This window comes from Buteo buteo, chromosome 9, assembly GCF_964188355.1.
Source record: "Buteo buteo chromosome 9, bButBut1.hap1.1, whole genome shotgun sequence".
NCBI classification, from domain to species: domain Eukaryota; kingdom Metazoa; phylum Chordata; class Aves; order Accipitriformes; family Accipitridae; genus Buteo; species Buteo buteo.
In genome coordinates, this window is record NC_134179.1 from 21,854,031 (window position 1) to 21,872,240 (window position 18,210).

At 38.5% G+C, this 18,210-nt stretch overlaps 1 protein-coding gene across 8 annotated transcripts in view; it reads left to right on the forward strand.

Moving 5' to 3' along the window:
* The window catches only part of LAMA2 (laminin subunit alpha 2), a 375,334-nt gene that overhangs the window by 45,264 nt on the left and 311,860 nt on the right, over positions 1–18,210 (forward strand). The gene's annotated exons all lie outside the window — the stretch shown is intronic.

Consider the following 18,210-nt stretch of genomic DNA (forward strand, 5'->3'; position numbering starts at 1 on the left):
TCTTCAAGTTGTACCTGAGCCAGTGTCTGGCCGTATTCCTTCCTGTGCGTAGACTTCTTCCTCTCATTCAGCTCCAGAAACAAAAATAACACATACAAAAGAAATTCTGATTTTTGACTCCAGTTGAACTGATGAATGCTGGCAAATGCTGGTCCTGGTACCTCTTTTTGTCTAGTAAATTTGATTTAGGATTCTGTCATGCAATGTTGTTTTGAGTTAGCAATTTTTAATTGCTCATTAAAAAAAAAAAAAAAAAAGACATAAAAGGTTAAAACTGTCACTCTGTAGTGGAATTTGTTCCCCGTAAGTCCCATAAAAGAGTCACACCAAATTTATTTTTTCCACATCTCATATCCACAATTGCTTTTTCTCAAGACAAAATTCTGCACAGTGACCTAATTCCACACAACCATGTTTCTAGAAGCAATAAAACAGGCTTATACTGTGATATCCCAGTTTTACACTAGGATTTCAAATAGTGTATAAGGGGTAAGCACATAAATTTGTATCGTGTGTTTGTTGTGATTTCCTTTTATAGTCATAATCTTAAATTTAGTTTAAAGCTGACAGTTGCCTATCTTTTTTAAAATCAATTCCAGTGTCAGTTGCTTTATTATTACTATTTTTTTTAATAATTTTGTGATTTTTGTAATACAACATATTACTTGAATTAAGATCTTGTCTATATAGGAAACACTTCATGTAATTAAAGGTCCATTTTTAGACATAGTTAAGCTCTTCTATGTTTATGTGTAGCATTACTGTATAAGCTACACATATTTATATAGCTTTTAGTAGTTTATTTTGGTCTAGTTTGTTTCCAAAAGGTTTTTTAATGCTTATTTAAGGTCACAAGACTACTAAAAGGTCTGTAGTGTGAATGAGATGTAGACCCGTTAGCTTCTGGTACAGGCATCAGGCTTATCAAATTTCTGCCATAAGACTTCAATCTTTTAGAAAATTTGGGAAGGCAAAAGCTAGCCCTGAGACTCAATCATAGATTTCTACACATTTCTTTTAGTTTTATGGCAGCATAAATAAATAAGTGTGCCATTAATTATGTATTAATGTTTCCTGATTTACACTTCTAAAAAATATAAGGCAGTACCATTACCCAGGTAAATTTTCCTTTCATTTGTGACAGAAACCTTACAGAGAAGAAATACCAGAAATCCCTGATAGCATCCCCTCAGCCTTTGTAGGATTAACCTATTGTCTTTCCCAGTTCTTATCTTTTCTGTTTTCTTAGACATTGATTGATTCTGGTGCTTCTAGTAGTTAGAATCTGAGTCCCTTGTTTCCATTTATTTGTTGGCAAATTCCAGTGGCAAGAAGTGTTTCATTTACTTTTCAGCAGCAAGTTTCAGCCAAAGCCCACTGAGAAACACAGGGATGTTTTCATTAGCTGTTTTGGGCTTGGTATAGTTCTGTGTTGTTGAAACAACTAAATGGCTGTTTAATGTAGAGATAACCAACCAGCTCAGCTATTGGCAACGGTGTTTCTAGATTGAGACAACTCAGTACAACTGCAGTACTACTGATAACTGAGGTAGTTTAGGCAGGGCTAGCTCTGGTAGTCCCCTGTGGCCTTGTGTCATGCAGGCATACTATAAATTACCTTACACTTTGTTTTTATTTTCCTTGATTCAAATTCAAGAAAAGAGATGCTATTCCCTTACTGCATAGGAAATCGTAAGTTAAGGCCATGAGCTGTACTGATATATGCAAAGTGTTTTGTGACTTTGAGCATGTAAATTATATGAAGGGCAAGCTATTCATCCTCAGAATTTCTTTTGGCCTTGGAGTATTTATAGAGGCTCCCTGTGGAGCTGCACTGTCAAGCATCCCCCAGCTGGGGAACAGCTTATGAATGGTTCTCTGAGGAGTATGTATACACACTGAAAACTCATTAATAGGCATACTCGGTCCTACAAGCAAGATTATTCCTGTGGCCTTTCTTTATCTGAAAAAATCTTTGGGTTTGTTTCTTTAATTGTGGCATCTCCTTCTTTGGTGCATTTTTTGTTAATGCTCAAGGTTGGCTTCAAAAGGGGCTAAATGTCATAGAGCTCACTATTTTAATGGCTAACAAAATTCTTGGCTCAAAATAGGCGTTCAGGGTCAATCCTGTACTGGATACTCAGCTGTTTGCAAGCCCTGCAGTGCAGAATCTAAAACCACCTGAAAGTGTGGAGAACAGAACCATAAATAGGAAACATGGAAGACTGAAATTTTAAATTCTATGGCAGGGAAAAGGTTTGGTGCACAGAGTAAGTAATGGGGTAGAATAAAAATGCAGAAGTATTACGTAAAGTTGTAAACATTATTTCTTACCTATCTCTCTCTATGTGTATAGATTGCTGAAATAAACAAGGACTGACAACAGGCAGAAAGGCAGATGTAGGTTAAAGCTGTGATGATGAAATGGAAGACAAGGAAAAGGCATTTGGAACAAGTAGGCAGGGTGCACAGGCCGGAGAGGGTCCAAAGGTCCCTGTCTGTACTGGTCCCATACTGCTTCTGTAGGGCAGAATCTCTTGCTGGTTCTTTGAGTGATGGCGCTGGGAAGGTGCAAGCACCATGTTTGTCCTTTGAAGAGTCTTTGAAGAGGACAGTTGTTCTATAGAGTCTGAGCTGTGTATCTTCTTTGGATGATCATTTTTATTCAATATTCAGCATTTCACTTAGTGACCAATTAATGATAAGTATTTACTCATCTAACTCTGTTCCATAGCCATTGCAAGGGTTTTTAATCATAGCCAGAGATCCATAGTTTAAGATGTAAATCTATGAAACCTTTCACTGGCATTTTATGAGCTATAGATTTTTCAGCTACCTGAGGACCTGATGAAGATTTTCTGTCTCCAAATTCAGGGTTCATCTGTGTTTGCATTTGAGGTCTGATCAGGATTGTGTTTTGAGTACATATCCTGGATCTTTCCCACTTGCTGATTTTTTTTTTTTTTTTTTTTTTTTTGTACTCCAGAGTCTATAAACTCGATTCCTTTCAGGTTGTTCTAAAGCAAAGGTGTGATGTGATGTGATGTGCAGTTCATGGGCTCTGACTGAAGTTATTCCAAAATAAATTTAAAGTACCACTTGCTTCCCAAAAATGCGTACAGCATGGAGACCAGGTCCTCTACACTGATGTTTTACTCTTCAGGTCCATTTGTACTCCACTGTGCTACTGGCTACTGCAGATACAGCCAGTCAGCTGCTTGTTGAGACTGCTACATAGATGCTTCAGGATCAGCAGCCTTTTTCACATCATAGCTGACATTTAGACACGGAAAAAAGAGCAAATACTAATACAAACAGAAATGAAACTTTCAGCTAAAGTATTGGTAGTGCTGTTAAATGGAGCCTGCTGACTTGTGTGACTCATTTAAACTAGTTTAAAAACCGCTGTTTGGAATGTAAATTATTGTACAAGTTAATTATTAGTACAGTTTTTTGAGTTATACTTACCTAGTCAGATTCATATAAAGGACTACAGGAATATCAGAAGACTGGAGGAGTCCAGTTTATCCTTGCCATTGTCACAGATGTTCGACTTTGTAAGAATAGTCAAGAAAGTGAGCAGAAGCTAAACGATAAAAAAAAAATAAAAAATTTCATCCTGTTATTTAGCAGGAAAACAGTATTTTTCAGAAAGGACACTGTATTCATTAATATTAATGGACCTGGAGCATGTGCTAATTCTTTGCTTAAGTTATCTTAAATACCATCTGCTCCTGTCACTTTTTTTGATATTTTTCACCATCTGAGGAGCCTCTCACAAGACCAATTTCTATCAGTTTCAAATAGTAACTTCAAATTTTTTTGTGCTCCTCCTTTATGACCGTGGATCTTGTTAAATCATTTAGAGTACGGCAATCCTAAAATGGGTTGCTTCTTGCTCTTCTATAGAGGTGAAACTAGGGATGATTTTGAAGCTTCTCCTTAAAGGATAAGAGATGCCACTCAAATAAGTACTCTAAGGTCCTGAATATGACCCTACTACAAGGGCCTGAGTTGTGCAGGTTTTGTGTTCAGGGTGTATCTTTGGTTTGGTGGGTTGGGTTTTTTTTAGTGCTTACTGGTGGAGAGCTCTATTCTGTATCCATCACTGGTGATGCATTTAGGAAGGGCAGGACTTGCTGATAATTTGCAACATACCAGTTTACAGCATTCAAGCCCTCAAAACAACATAGGAAAATTAGTGAAACTGGTGGAAGTAATTTCTAGCATCTTGCTTCGGATGGCCTATCCAAGCAGCAGGGTGGGGAAACAAGTTAGAGATTCATCTAGAATGGGTTCCTGGTGTTCACCTTCCATCTTGAGATTTTGTCACCTTGAAAAACTCTTCTGTCTCTAACACAGAGATGTGACATGACATGCCACAGTAGACATGTCTACTGTCATGTATGTTTGAGATGAGTTCTATAATGCAGTAAGATAAAAAAAGCTTTGCCATTTTCATGCTAAATTTGCATTAAATTTGAAGCTGTTGCATTCTTCTGACTTTCCCAGCTTAATTAACTAATGTTAGAGTGTTCACGCCGTTTGGACAGAGTGTATGCTCATGAGCACCTTTTCATGTACTGAGAGGCAAGTAAAGTTGGTGTGCAGGCAAGTGAGATCCTTTTGCTTCTTGCACAGCTGTACCATAAAAAGAAAACCGCAGGATGTTCTGGAGGATCCTCCTAAAGGATCTTCGTGTAAGGTGAAATGAAGGAAGGGCTGCAGATTACCAGGGGGAATGAGTACTAAAACAACTACTGAGAAGATCCCTCTAAAAGCAGAGGTCCCATCAGAGGTGAACTTATTCAAAGAACACATTAATTCTGTTCTTGTAAGAGGAAGTTCCATTAGAAGGCTGTATTCCAGCTAGCTTGGCAGACAGCAGCTGGGTTCTCTGGAGGGTGGCAAAACACATAAGAAGTATTATGTTTTGCTCTGTTACTAGTCACGAATAGCCATGCATTCTGTTTTGATGCAGCCTATTCTGTTGCACCCGTGGGGGAAGTAGTGACACAAGAGAAAACTGTTTTTATTTTTCTTCAGTTGTTATTGTTAATCTCTGGCAATGGTGTCCAGGGCTGTGCAACATTCAAGAAACTGCCCTTATGCTGCCATTCTGTCTCACTGCACAATAATCAATATCATATCTCAGGATTCAGAGCCTGCCTGCAGCAAATCTGGTTAGAGGCAAGATGCTCTAACAAAGCTTCAGCCTTAGGTTTTAAGCTACAAACCCATATGTTTTGGAGCAGTTCTCTCTGTCACTGGAGTAGGCAAATTATTCCTGCTCTGTATGCTTCAAAATGGGGCATGCTGATTAGAGTGTTTACACTTTCTCTCCTGCTGCTTATGTGGTGGTGTTTCTTCTCAGGGCTCAACTTTGAGCTGTAGATTTTAGCAAGAAGTCTTTTTCTTCAACTTTTTAATTACCTTCTGTGCTTCTGGCTTTTGACTATCTCTGGGTTGTTTCTTTAGTCTGAGACAGTTTTTCCATTTTCTGGTACAAACCTTAGAGTATCAACAAGAAACAAAAATAACAAAATTGAAAAGCAACCTAGCTCTCCTTCTAGGTAATACTTTGTAATTTTCTTGAACAAAGTGTGAGCCTTACAAGAAATTATGAACTCTAGTAATTATTACCAGTCTACTTGCACATATTATAATTCATAAAATAGTTATTCGAAGCAGCTAATATGACTTTACTTTCCATGTTCCTTTTCTTTTTTTTTCTTTTTTTTTTTTTTAAATAACCACATACTGTCATACTCCATTTTCCAGGAGGAGGTAACAAAGAACAGTAACAGAGTAGTTCATTTTACTACTCTGTATCATAATGAATTAGTTTGGAAAAAATGAGGAAAATAACTTCAAACATTTTAGTCATAGCAAGTGTTTGTCTGGAAATTCTGTTGCAGCTGATGTTGTCTTAATAACCCTCGTATTGTGCTGAATGCTTCTGTGGTTTCTTTCTGAAGCCTGCAGACTAAAGGAGCATTGTTACACTGGAACACCTTTATCTGGATGAGATTCTCCAATCAAATGTTTCTTGACTTTGCTTTACTGATGGGACCTTATCTCTTAGGACAGTGGGTTGTATTAGATGAAACATAGGAAGCATATGTTTGTTGAGCTTTTCAATATATCTGGTAAAGGCATTACACATGTAGAGGAAAAAAATAAGCTTCTTCATATGCTGTGCCAAAAATGGGAGAAATAATCAGATTTCACGTAAACAGTGTTACAGCCATCTGCAGTATCACTCTCTGGTTATTGCACATGTGCTTTGTTTTAGACAGTCACTTCACTCTTCTTGTTTTAGAAAAACATTTTCCTTGCATCCCCAATTGCCTCTGAGGCTGTTAAACCAAGTTTCCATACACCTGCCAGACTACAATGTTTCTGTTTTGGGGGTTGTAGAGGTGGTTGTTTCTAGGGCTCAAAGGATGCAAACGTGAAAGAGGAATTCAGTCTTACACTATGTGGGAGGATTTTTTCTTTTTTTTTTTTTTAAATTAACATGAATGTAGTATTAGCGAAAGAATTTAAACTGATGGGTCTGGTAATTGATTGCTACTAACTAGGTCTGATCCAAAGGCTGTCATTGATTTAAAGGAGCTTTGGGATTAGGTTTTATGACGCCCATCCAGGTCATCCACTCTGCTGATCTTCTGATCTCACTTAGTGCATTTTGATTGCTGTAATTAATTAAAAAAAAATACTGGTGGCGGTTTTTTTGTGCATTTTACTCATGTTTTCCAAATAAATTTGGCAGTACTATGAGAGTTAAAATTCTGCGGATGAGAACTGAAATTCCGTGGTGAGAAGGGGAAAAAATTTTCAAAGTATTGAAGAATGGATGAGATAACCAAGTTCCTGTGTCAACAGGAATGAATTCTTAAGTGATGGTTAATTGGTATGACTGAACTAACCACCAGGCTGCTTGCCAGACTGCATACTGCAGGCATCTTGAACAGATACTGGGTCAGTGACTGGTTTTGTCCACTGGCTCTAAAGAGAACTGGAATCTGAAAGCTGTGGCAGGAATCACACATACTTCTTTGATTCCAAAACCATGGTCTATTTCAATTATTAAGTTACTACCAGTATGCAACGTGAATAAATCATTGTGTCAATAAAATAGGTTAGCCTAAAGCAGAAGTGATTAGGGTAATGTGGCTCTGAACTTGAGAAACTGTGTCCATATCTGTCCTTTGTTCAATTTTCCTGTCCATTTTCCTATGTGTTGAGCAGGCTGCAGTGTTGAGTTCCTATAAATGAAAGATAAAGACTAAGGTCTGCTTAATTGTTTTATTTAATTTGTTGGCTTTGTTTGCACTTTCTTTCATGCTCTCTTGAACAGCTGACATTTTATTTTCATCATGCTTAACAGTGGAAAAGCTAAATGTGTGTGGTGTTGGTACACACTGTGTGTGTTTTCCTAGTGAGAAGCCATGCCTCTGTGACACTAGGACTGAAATGCATATTGTAGCGAGCTGTGGCCTGGATTCTGTGGAGGGCACATTTTATCCTTAAGGTAGAAAGAAAGAAAGTGTGGTTGGGGCTGACATAGTTGTCTTCTCATTTTGGGTTCCTAGTGCCTATTTGTAATCAAAGAAGAAAATTCTGCTTTTTTTTCCTGAGTGTTTAATGTCCTCCAATCCCAGCATGAAATCCTAAGTTTGTTTTCATGTACTTTCTGACAATAAAATAATTTCATTAGTTTTCTGTACTATTCACATTCTAATTTAGAACATTTGGTACTGGGGCACATTGTGCATTTTCAGGTTGATTAGGAGCACAGTAAACTATTGCAGGGGAGCTAGAAACTGCATGTTCCTAGAGTTTACTCTGTCACTCAGTTTGAAATATTTTGTCTTTGCTAAAGCTTTACCATGTTCTTAATTTCAGTTCTTCTGATGCTCTTATTTTCAAGTAACATCTGTATTTCAATAGTAAGATTTTAAAAAACTGTCCTCTAGCAAGATTTAATGAAAATCACTTATTTTAGCTTCTTGATTCTAAGTGAAAAAAAAAAATTCTCTTGTTAAATTCAAAGCACTTGTTTGAATTGTTATTGGTTTTGTAGGTTCTATATACTACTGAACAATATAGGGAATTTTATGATGTTTGTTTAGTTAAATATTAGATTAGTACAGTTCTTTCTTACATATTAAAACTCCTCTTCCTATTCAATAGATCAGTGCTAGAGCAATGCAAAGAACTTATGAATATTGAAGGTCATTTTGAATTCAGTAAATAGTGCTGTGGCCTAATTCTAGCTTCCATAATTACTAGAGGTAAGAACCACATTTGGATACTCATGGGTACTCAGTGAATAAATGATCAAACACACATTTGAACTATGGCCCTATAACAGGCCTTATGTTTAATGCAGAAAGATGCTAAATCATTAGAAGCAGTCTAGGAGAGAAATACAAATTGTTTTCTTGAACACGAGTCTCGCAGAGTACAAAATCCCCCAAAAGGGGAAGAGAACTTAGTTGAGTTTAATTGGCAATGTATGTCTGATGCTTCTGGGATCATAATGTTCTCCTCTAGAAAGAAAATGAAGAGCTAGGGCTCCAGATTAGGAATTCACATGTTAAAGCAAAACAAAATCCCCTTCAACTCTACCAGAAGACAACTGTGGTTTAAAGGGAATAGGAACATCCATTTTTCATTTTCATTATTGATGTCCTCGGTACAGAAAAATATACAAAATGGAAATTCTGGTTGCTCTGAGTTGGTTTTGACACCAGTATGTCTACCATTCTTATAGGAGGAAAGAAAAGGGAAGGTCTGTTGCATAAAAGTCCTGGTTTCAGCTGGGATAGAGTTAATTGTCTTCCTAGTAGCTGGTACAGTCAGTATGCGAAGAATGTTGGTAACACTGATGTTTTCAGTTGTTGCTAAGTAATGTTTAGTCTAAAGTCAAAGATTTTTCAGCTTCTCAAGCCCAGCCAGCAAGAAAGCTGGAGGGGCACAAGAAGTTGGCACAGGACAGAGCCAGGGCAGCTGACCCAAACTGGCCAATGGCCAATACCATGAGTCGTCCCATCTAGTATAGGAACTGGGGACTGGGGATGGGAAATCGCCGCTCGGAGACTGGCTGGGTGTCAGTTGGCGGGTAGTGAGCAATTGCCCTGCGCATCATTTGTACATTCCAATCCTTTTATTATTACTGTTGTCATTTTATTAGTGTTATCATTATCATTATTAGCTTCTTCTTTTCTGTTCCATTAAACCATTCTTATCTCAACCCATGAGTTTTACTTCTTTTCCTGATTTTCTCCCCCATCCCACTGGGTGTGTGTGGGGGGAAGTTAGTGAGTGGCTGCGTGGTGCTTAGTTGCTGGCTGGGGTTAAACCATGACAATAAATCAGCTTCAATGGGGAAGAATGCTAGATGCTCTGCTGTGCGCTAGACGTCTGCAAACATACATACAAATCTCTAATTTTGTCATCTAGTGACATAATTTCCGCATTTCCCTGTTGTCTACAGGATTTTCCTCTTTCTTTTGTGCTATAGAACTGTAGGGCTTAGGTCCAACTAATGGTGCTTTTGTGATCACCTGTTAAATCAGTGAAGAATCATTTTCAGCAGTGCTTTCTCCTTTCTTACTTGCTCAGTGGAAGGGATTGCTTCATGGACCAAACATGGTTTTATTTCTTGTAACTGTTTTCATTTTATGCTGTTTGTCCAAAAGGAACCTAGTCTGACATGAGAGGCGTCCTCCAGCTCTTGGGAAGTAAGTGTTATGTAGTTAAAGCAGCAACTCTATGAGGAAAGACCTGAGCAGGTTTTTTTATTTGATGTCAATTAAAATGAAACAGACTGTGAGGTGTGGGCAAAATGTTTTAACCTCAAGCTACTGGATTTCATTTCCAAATTACACTGTAGTTTAATCCCAAGAACCAGTCACTCGCTGCAGACAGCCATGTTTTAGATGAGTTTTCTGTTGTGTTCTCGTTTTCTGCAGGGCTAGCTGGGGGTGCCCATGTTACTGTTACAGAGCATAAATTGCTTTCCTGAACTTTGGGAATCACTTTAGTACAGTTTGAAGCACTACAGGATTTTAAATGTAAAAGTATTAATATTTCACTGTTGTTGAGAAACTGTCTCACTTGCTCATCTGTGTAGCATATTCTACAAATTAATTACTTGGCAGGTCTGAAATACCTGTTTTTATTAGGCATTCAAAGACAGAATATCACATTTTATTCTTTTGAAGTAAATCACAGAGCACTACCCTGTAAGTGTCTTACTGCTCATTCCTCCCTCACCACCCCCATTTGTTCATAACCTATTTCATCCCTTTTTGATTTATGTCTGTTACATGTGTATGGCCATGAATACAAAATGTATCCCTATGAATGGAAATAGGTCAGTTACTTGTGAAGATTTAAAAAAAAAAAATTAAATAATTGATAGCTTTTTAGATTCTCATCTGAAGAACTCAGATGTAAAGTACAGATCAACCAAAACTGACAGTATTGCTGCCAGATGTAATGCCTAGAATGGCTTTGCAGCTTATGTAGTTTCATGGTCAAGACCAAATCCTTTCTCATGAGAGTTATCTTTTAAAGACATCTGGGGTGGTGAACAGATAATATTTATTCTTTTGCATTTAAGTACATTTACACATACTCAATATTCTTATTTATAGGTGTTCTGTGCCTATGTGGATGCTACTTCCCTTGTTGTTTCATAACATTTCGCTTTTGATTACTGAAACTAAAAGAGCTTCCCAATAATTTCTTTGTATGCTATTAGTAAGTGAATTTCTAGCTGTAGCTATGTCACTTGCGAAGTAATATTCTGCTGTAACTCTAACATCAAGCAACAGTAAAACCTAAAAAACTGCATGAAAAATAAAGTTAGAAATTCATATTGTAGGACGTCAGTTGTGAAATGTCGTTACGTACTCCCAGGCATAGAATTAAATAGTCTTGCATTCTTAAAAATACATTGGGTGTAAGCAGTGGCAGAATCCTTCTTTTGGTGTAATGAAACAACTCAAATTAATTAACCTCTGCGTTCAAGGCTTTAAGTGTTGTATCATTTGCATGTACAGAGATTGCAGTTCTTGAGCAATAGGACTCAGAAATGTGTTGCTTTGATCTGTCACAGGTGACTGTAATGATCAAGATTTTGGATAATATTAAATAGCATTTTGAGATACTGTGTTTTTGATGAAGCCTTCCTTTAAAGAGGCAGTTGGAGTTAGGAAAGTCAAACTTATCTTTAGCTCAGGAGTCTGTTCAATGTTAGATACTTGTCCAACAGTTTTTGAAGGTTTCTGACATTTGGAGGTAATTCCCAAGAGAGGCACATACACCATATTACCTGTAATGGATTTTTACAGCAGTAATCTGGCAAGGTAAGTGATATTCAGGGTAAATTTTCAGAATGCAGTTCAGCTGCATATCTGGAAACACATAACAATACCTTGAAAACAGCCTCTCATAGCATAGAATGGAGTTCCACATTTTCAAAATCTCTTGGAATGATAAAGTGAGCCTGAGGTACTAGAAGAGCATTATTTTTAATATGGTTTAGGCTTAGGCAACTGATGCTTCTGTTTGTTATACTTCTGTAGGCTGGTTGGGAAGTATTTCCCCACTAGGTTGTAGTCTACCTGACATACAGAATGTGTCTGAATGTTTAGAACTGCTCCCTCAAGCAGTTTATAATCTGAGATGAATGGAAGCTATGTTTGGTAAATGGATCCTCTGGTTTTTTTGGAATTGTATTAATACAGAAGGTGGGATTCACCTTCTGAATTGACATCTGGGGTGAGGTGTGTTAGTGTCTGTAAATGCACTGTGTAAACTTGCTGTAACCACTGAGCCTTCAAAGAACCCCTGCTCACCTCAGGAGACAGACTGATAAATTACCTTTTCAGGAGCTGGGTGACTAAGCTTCTGTTTTGATATTTCTACACTAGCCATTTGGTTTGGAGAAGTTGTGCTGTTTTGAAGGTAGTTCCTTGATGTCCCCACTTACTGCGTGTTTTGTTCTCAAAGCAGTTTTCTTTCTAAACTTGAAGATCTTCCCTAAATCTTTTCCAGCCACATTAAGATCTGAATCAATGAGTGGAGAACACAATTACAACATTCTCTAGCACATACATCTAAAGTCCATGTGCAAACAGAAACCTCTTAAGTTGTTGAGGGCTTCTGCAGTACACTGAAGCAGATGTGTGTGGCTAAGTGCCATTCATACTATTCAGACTAGCAGCCCTCAACTCTTTGCAACTCCTGCTTATTCTTCATTCTTCCACCCTTCTGGTTGGAAAATTCTTTCCTTCTTGGGAATCCTACCATACCTTTTGTTGTCATGCTGAAATTTGATCTCATTATTTCTCTTCTGGTTTTGATTACTTTGATTTCAGCCTCTTAAAAAATCAGGTGAGGTGCAAACCAAGCCTCAAGGAAATGGCATTGCTGATAAATCTGTGCCATTTCTCTAGTTGCAGAATGATCAGAATATTAGAATGTTTCTAAACTTCTGAATGCCACTGTGTAAGAAAGGACTAGCAAACAATGCTGCATGAAATTCAAGGTGATGAAGACAACTACATGTGAAGTGTCACACAGCAGACATATACCAAGTAGGAAGAGTTTTAAGAGATCTTTGGGTAGGAACACACCCTTGAACTTGTTGCTTATATGAAGGTTTCTGGAGCTTTATGGTGCTGCTCTGTGGTCTCTAGCCTTAGCTCTCATAGGAAACCACTGTGGGGCATATTGTAAGACATATTTTTGGCCCGCTATGCATCCTGGCAGGTCCCTTTACACCAGCATTCCTTGATTCTAACTAGGTAAGCATACTGCTTCTCTGAATATGTCTTTTAGTTAGGAATGGTGCTGATGAAATTAGGGCATTCATCTGCCACCTGTGGAGAAGTTAACATGTAATCCTGGTCTAACTGCAGGATCTGTTTTTTTCCTGTAGTACTGTGAGCTGTGGAATATATCTTCCTCATAGTCACTAGCTACATCAAAACCTGGTTGCTCAAAGTGACTGAATGAGCCATGCTTAAGGCACACATAGCATTGCAGCCCTTCTAGACTTTTTAATGACCTGCTATGGACCCTTTTGCCTTCTTGAATGCAACAGTTGGTGATATGGTGATGTGGAAATGGCACTGCATACAAGAGCATTTGTCCCTGCCCTGCAAAACAACAAGAATGAAATGTGTAGATTCAGGTAGTTTCCATCTAATTGCAGGGCAATTACTGGCAGAGATGTCAGCCAGTCATGATAATTCACTCCTCACAGATCAGGAACCTATGGAGAGCAAAGACCTGGGTGACTTTGATGTTGCACTGTTTCGCAGTGTGAGCTGTCCAACCTTTGAAGAGGTGGGTTGGGCAGCAGGCAGCATGCTGTTGCTCAAAAATAGAAGGAATAAGAGCTGGAAACTGGTTTTTGCATGAATGGCCTTATAGAGATAATGGTGACAATAGGGATGCACTAGCATAGGCAGTAATGTGTTAATACCATCTGCGTAAGGCAGGAGAGCCGTGTAGCCCCTATACGAGCCTGCAGTTGTGTAACAAACGTTGAATCTGAAAGATTCAGTTGGATGCATCCTCTAAATGTGGATGCCTGTCATTTTAACATCCTGTGGGAATATTTTGGTAGAGAAGAATCTGTATGTTTTGGGATACACTGATGTAAAGAAGCTGATAAAGCTGGCAGTTGGCAGTATGTCCCGTTGCTTCTTTGAAAGTTAGAAGAAAAGCTCCCTTTTGGTACCAGTCTGAGGCAGGAGCCTGATGGAAATGCTACAGTGTGGTAATAGACCTTTCAGAGATGACTTAATTGAAGAGAAGGGTTCATCATTTCCAGCTGCTTAGCTGAACTCTGAGGCCATGAGAACAAGGACACTTGTTATTTATAATAATCCAGCGTTTCCTAAAATACACAGATTTCTCTTCCTCTCAGCAGGGCAGCACCAGGCCCCTGATTTACTCCCAGAATTATTTCAGGAAATATTCTTTAACATACTATGTATGTTATGGAAGGCAAACAAATGGGAAAAATCCTGGCATCCATGAAATCAGTGGGAAATTGATTTCAAAGGAGTCAAAGTTCATCAGGGTTGCAATCCTAAGGTAAGCAGGGAGGTGAGTTTCTCAATTTACAGTAAAATTTTTAATGGGTTTATCTGAATTTGATAGTTGAGAAGTCACAGTGGTTGTAAATGGTGCTGCCCATCATCCAGAATTGTATTTCTGTTAGCATAAATAACTGCAAGTGCAATTGCTGCCATTCCCTCCCTATTGCTTTTGAAACATTTTTTCCCCTTACTTTCTTCCATGCTTCTGTAGTGGCTCAGATTCCCATGGTGCTGCCAGATGTGTTTGGAAACTGAGTCACAACCATCTCATGATTGACTTTTTTGGGGTAAAATGATAGATTTGAATTTTTTTTAATTTACTTTATTTTTTATTCTTGCATGCATACTGTTCGTTCTTGCTTTCTTTTCTTCACAAACATAAGAAATGTATTTAAACCTCTCTCTGAAATTGAGATACTTGACCACCTTTAAAAATGAATTTTTTAGACACATCTCCCAAATGCTGCAAGCTTCTAGATAGATACAATCTTCAGAGTATATCAACTTTATCTGTGGATTTGATGTAAATATTTTTCATGATAGAAGTTCTGGCACTTTTTCTTCACTAAAAATCTTCTAGAAAAATCATAGCAAAAAGGTGCTATATTAGCATAGACAATTAGTTCAAATATTAAACAGGATAACATATAGTTAGGCTATTGGGCTTATCTTGACAACCTTGGTGTTTGACAGTACAAAAGAACTTTCTTGTAGTCTTGATGAGAGGGGACTTACCTTGATTCAGACCAAAACAAAGCAGGTAACCACCTTCCTCCTCTCAACATCCCAACAATTAATAAGCCTTAAAGAGACTTTTTAAGAGATCTTAAAGTTTTATCTGTGGTTTCTTCTTGATCTTAAAAGGTGTATGCTTACCATATTTTGCAAAAGTATCATTGCCAAGAAATCTAATAGTGCTGAAGATTGAATGAGTGCATAATATATGTAACTTTTATTGTATTTCAAATTGAAAACAGTGACAATGGCTATCAGAACCAAACAAGAATAACTAGAAATATTGCTGTCCTTTCCTGGGGATGAACCATATTTCTTGACTCAGGACTGTCTAGCAGAAGTTACCAAATGTGTTTGTAATTTAGGCAGTACTATGTGAAATACTTAACACTATAAAATAATATCAAGATGATTATGTTAGGGTAACTGTGCCCTGATATTGACTGTTTCCCTTATTATTTTTTTATAAATCTGTATGAAGTATACATGAAAGATTTTTTAAATATAAATCAGTTGAAGCATTGTACAATAACCTGCCTGTTTTGTAGAAATTGCGTGAAAAGTTGCTCACCCACTGATAACATAGTATCTTCTTGTAATAACTGTCTTTTCAATGGTGCAGGCTACTTTTGCCAATAAATGCATTTGTATACATTTTTATACAGGTACCTACTTTTCTTTAGAGCTGTGTAGTATCTTCCTTATCAGACCACTTCTTTTGCTAAGACTTGGAAGGTATTCTGTGGTGTGTGAGAGTTCTTTACTTCTGTGAAAAAATGCAGGAACAAGAGTCCAGGAGAAGGGATGCATCTTGCTAGGGGTCGTCACCTTGATTATTGCTAAGGCTTTCAAAGTGTGGAAATGAGATTTCACATGGGCTGTGCGCAATCCTGTAAGTGGAACTGAGTCCATTAGATACTGGAGTAGAAAAAACTCTTTTGGGAGGGCTTTACCTTCCTCACTGTATAAAGTTTTTTTATCATTCACCTGGCTCAAGACTCTCTGTATTTTTATTTCCCTTATGCCAAAATAGAATGAACTGTGGCTTGCTTATAGATATATATGTTGCCATCAGGGTACTAATTAATTTTATTGATGATTATGAAACCATTTTGCATACCCAAAGTGAAATGTTATTGCTTTTTCTGATATAAGATGTGCTGCTGAAACTAAATTTAAGTGAACAAAAGCCAAGCAATCTGAGAGAAACCAATATCCTTGAATTTCTTTTTTTGAAAAGTATTGCATAGTGTAAGACTGTAGAGTTTACAACAGGGTGTAAAATCTTGAATTTCCAATATTTCTCAAAATTATTTAGTCTTCAGAAAAAAATTACTGTACTGGAGAAAATATATTTTGTCTAAGCTATTTGTAGTTTCAATATGTAAATCAAGGAGTTATGATAAATACTTCTGAAATTCTGGGTGTGTTCTCATACTGTGAAATACGTCTGACACATTTTCTTGTTCTGTCTTTGCATTTTATAAAAGAGCAATGCTGCCAGTGAAGTGTAGTTTATTCATTCATTTAATAACTTCATTCATTCACTTAATTACTGTTCTGAAATATTACCCCTTAACTTGTGGAATGTTGCCAGTGATATAAAAGAACTAAGTTCAAAGATTAATTGCATATAGAAATTTACATTTTATGGTGTGGTCAAAGTTGTGTGGCTCACTACGGTGTGCAAAAATCACATCATCCAAATGCTTGTGCTAAAATATACACTAGAAAATTTAACAGAATGTATATAAATCTAAGTTGATAAAAAGAGAGCTAAAATACATCTAAGTAATTCCTCCTTGGTTAAAAAGCTTTTGTTTCTTCTTTCATTGTTCTATGTACAAAGAGTTATGAAATTAGCAGCTCATTACTAACAAGACAGAGTTCCGAAAGGTATATATGAAAACACTTTTTTTATTATTTTTTTTTTTTGTCCCCCCTGAAAATGAGGTGTTAGCTCAGCATTACAGATGTATTGGGTTTGCATGGCAAGGTTTTGGTGGGGGGCGAGGCTACAGGGGTGGCTTCTGTGAGAAGCTGCTAGAAGCTCCGACAGAGCCAATGCCAGCCAGCTCCAGGATGGACCTGCTGCTGGCCAAGGCTGAACCCATCAGCAATGGTGGTAGCACCTCTGGGAGAACGTATTTGAGAAGGGAAAAAAAAGAACCTGCGCAACTGCAGCAGGAGAGAGGAGTGAGAATATGTGAGAAACAACCCTGCAGACACCCAGGTCAGTGAAGAAGGAGGGGGAGGAGATGCTCCAGGTGCCAGAGCAGAGATTCCCCTGCAGCCCATGGAGGTCCACAGTGGAGCAGATATCCACCTGCAGCCCGGGGAGGACCCCACACTGGAGCAGGCAGGTGCCCGAAGGAGGCTGTGACCCCGTGGGAAGCCTGTGCTGGAGCAGGCTCCTGGCAGGACCTGTGGACCCGTGGAGAGAGGAGCCCACGCTGGAGCAGGTTTTCTGGCAGAACTTGTGACCCCGTGGGGGACCCACGCTGGAGCAGTCTGTACCTGAAGGCCTGCACCCTGTGGAAGGGACCCATGCTGGAGCAGTTTGTGAAGAACTGCAGCTCATGGGAAGGGTCCACGTTGGAGAAGTTCATGGAGGACTGTCTCCCATGGGAGGGACCTCATGCTGGAGCAGGGGAAGAGTGAGGAGTCCTGCCTGTGAGGAGGAAGGAGCTGCAGAGACAAGGTGTGATGAACTGACTCCAACCCCCATTCCCTGTCCCCCTGTGCTGCTTAGGGGGAGGAGGAGGTAGAGAAGTCTGGAGTCAAGTTAAGCCCAGAACAAGGGGAGGGGTGAGGGGAAGGTGTTTTAAGATTTGGTTTTATTTCTCATTACTCTACTCTGGTTGATTGGCAATAAATTAAGTTATTTTTCCCCAAGTAGAGTCTGTTTTGTCTGTGATGGTAATTGGTGAGTGATCTCTCCCTGTCCTTATCTCAACCCACGAGCCTCTTGTTATATTTTCTCTCCTCTGTCCAGCTGAGGAGGGGAGTGACAGAGTGGCTTTGCTGGGCACCTGGCATCCAGCCAGGCTCAACCCACCACAACAAATTAGAAATTTTTTTATTGACATTTGCATTGAGTGATTCATAAATAGCATATAGTATGTTGATACTGGCAACTCTGACAGTTATCAGAAATGAATAACTCAAGTCAGAGGATAGACTATAGTCTTTCTAGGGCTTGTGTGTATCTGCAATGGAAGAAACTGGCATTTGGAAAGACCAGTATGCTCTCCAGGCTCTCTCCTGAGAATTTGACAGGCACAAAGCCACAGGTGCCTTGGTACAGCTAGCTGTGGAAATAACTGTGGAATCTGAGAAAATA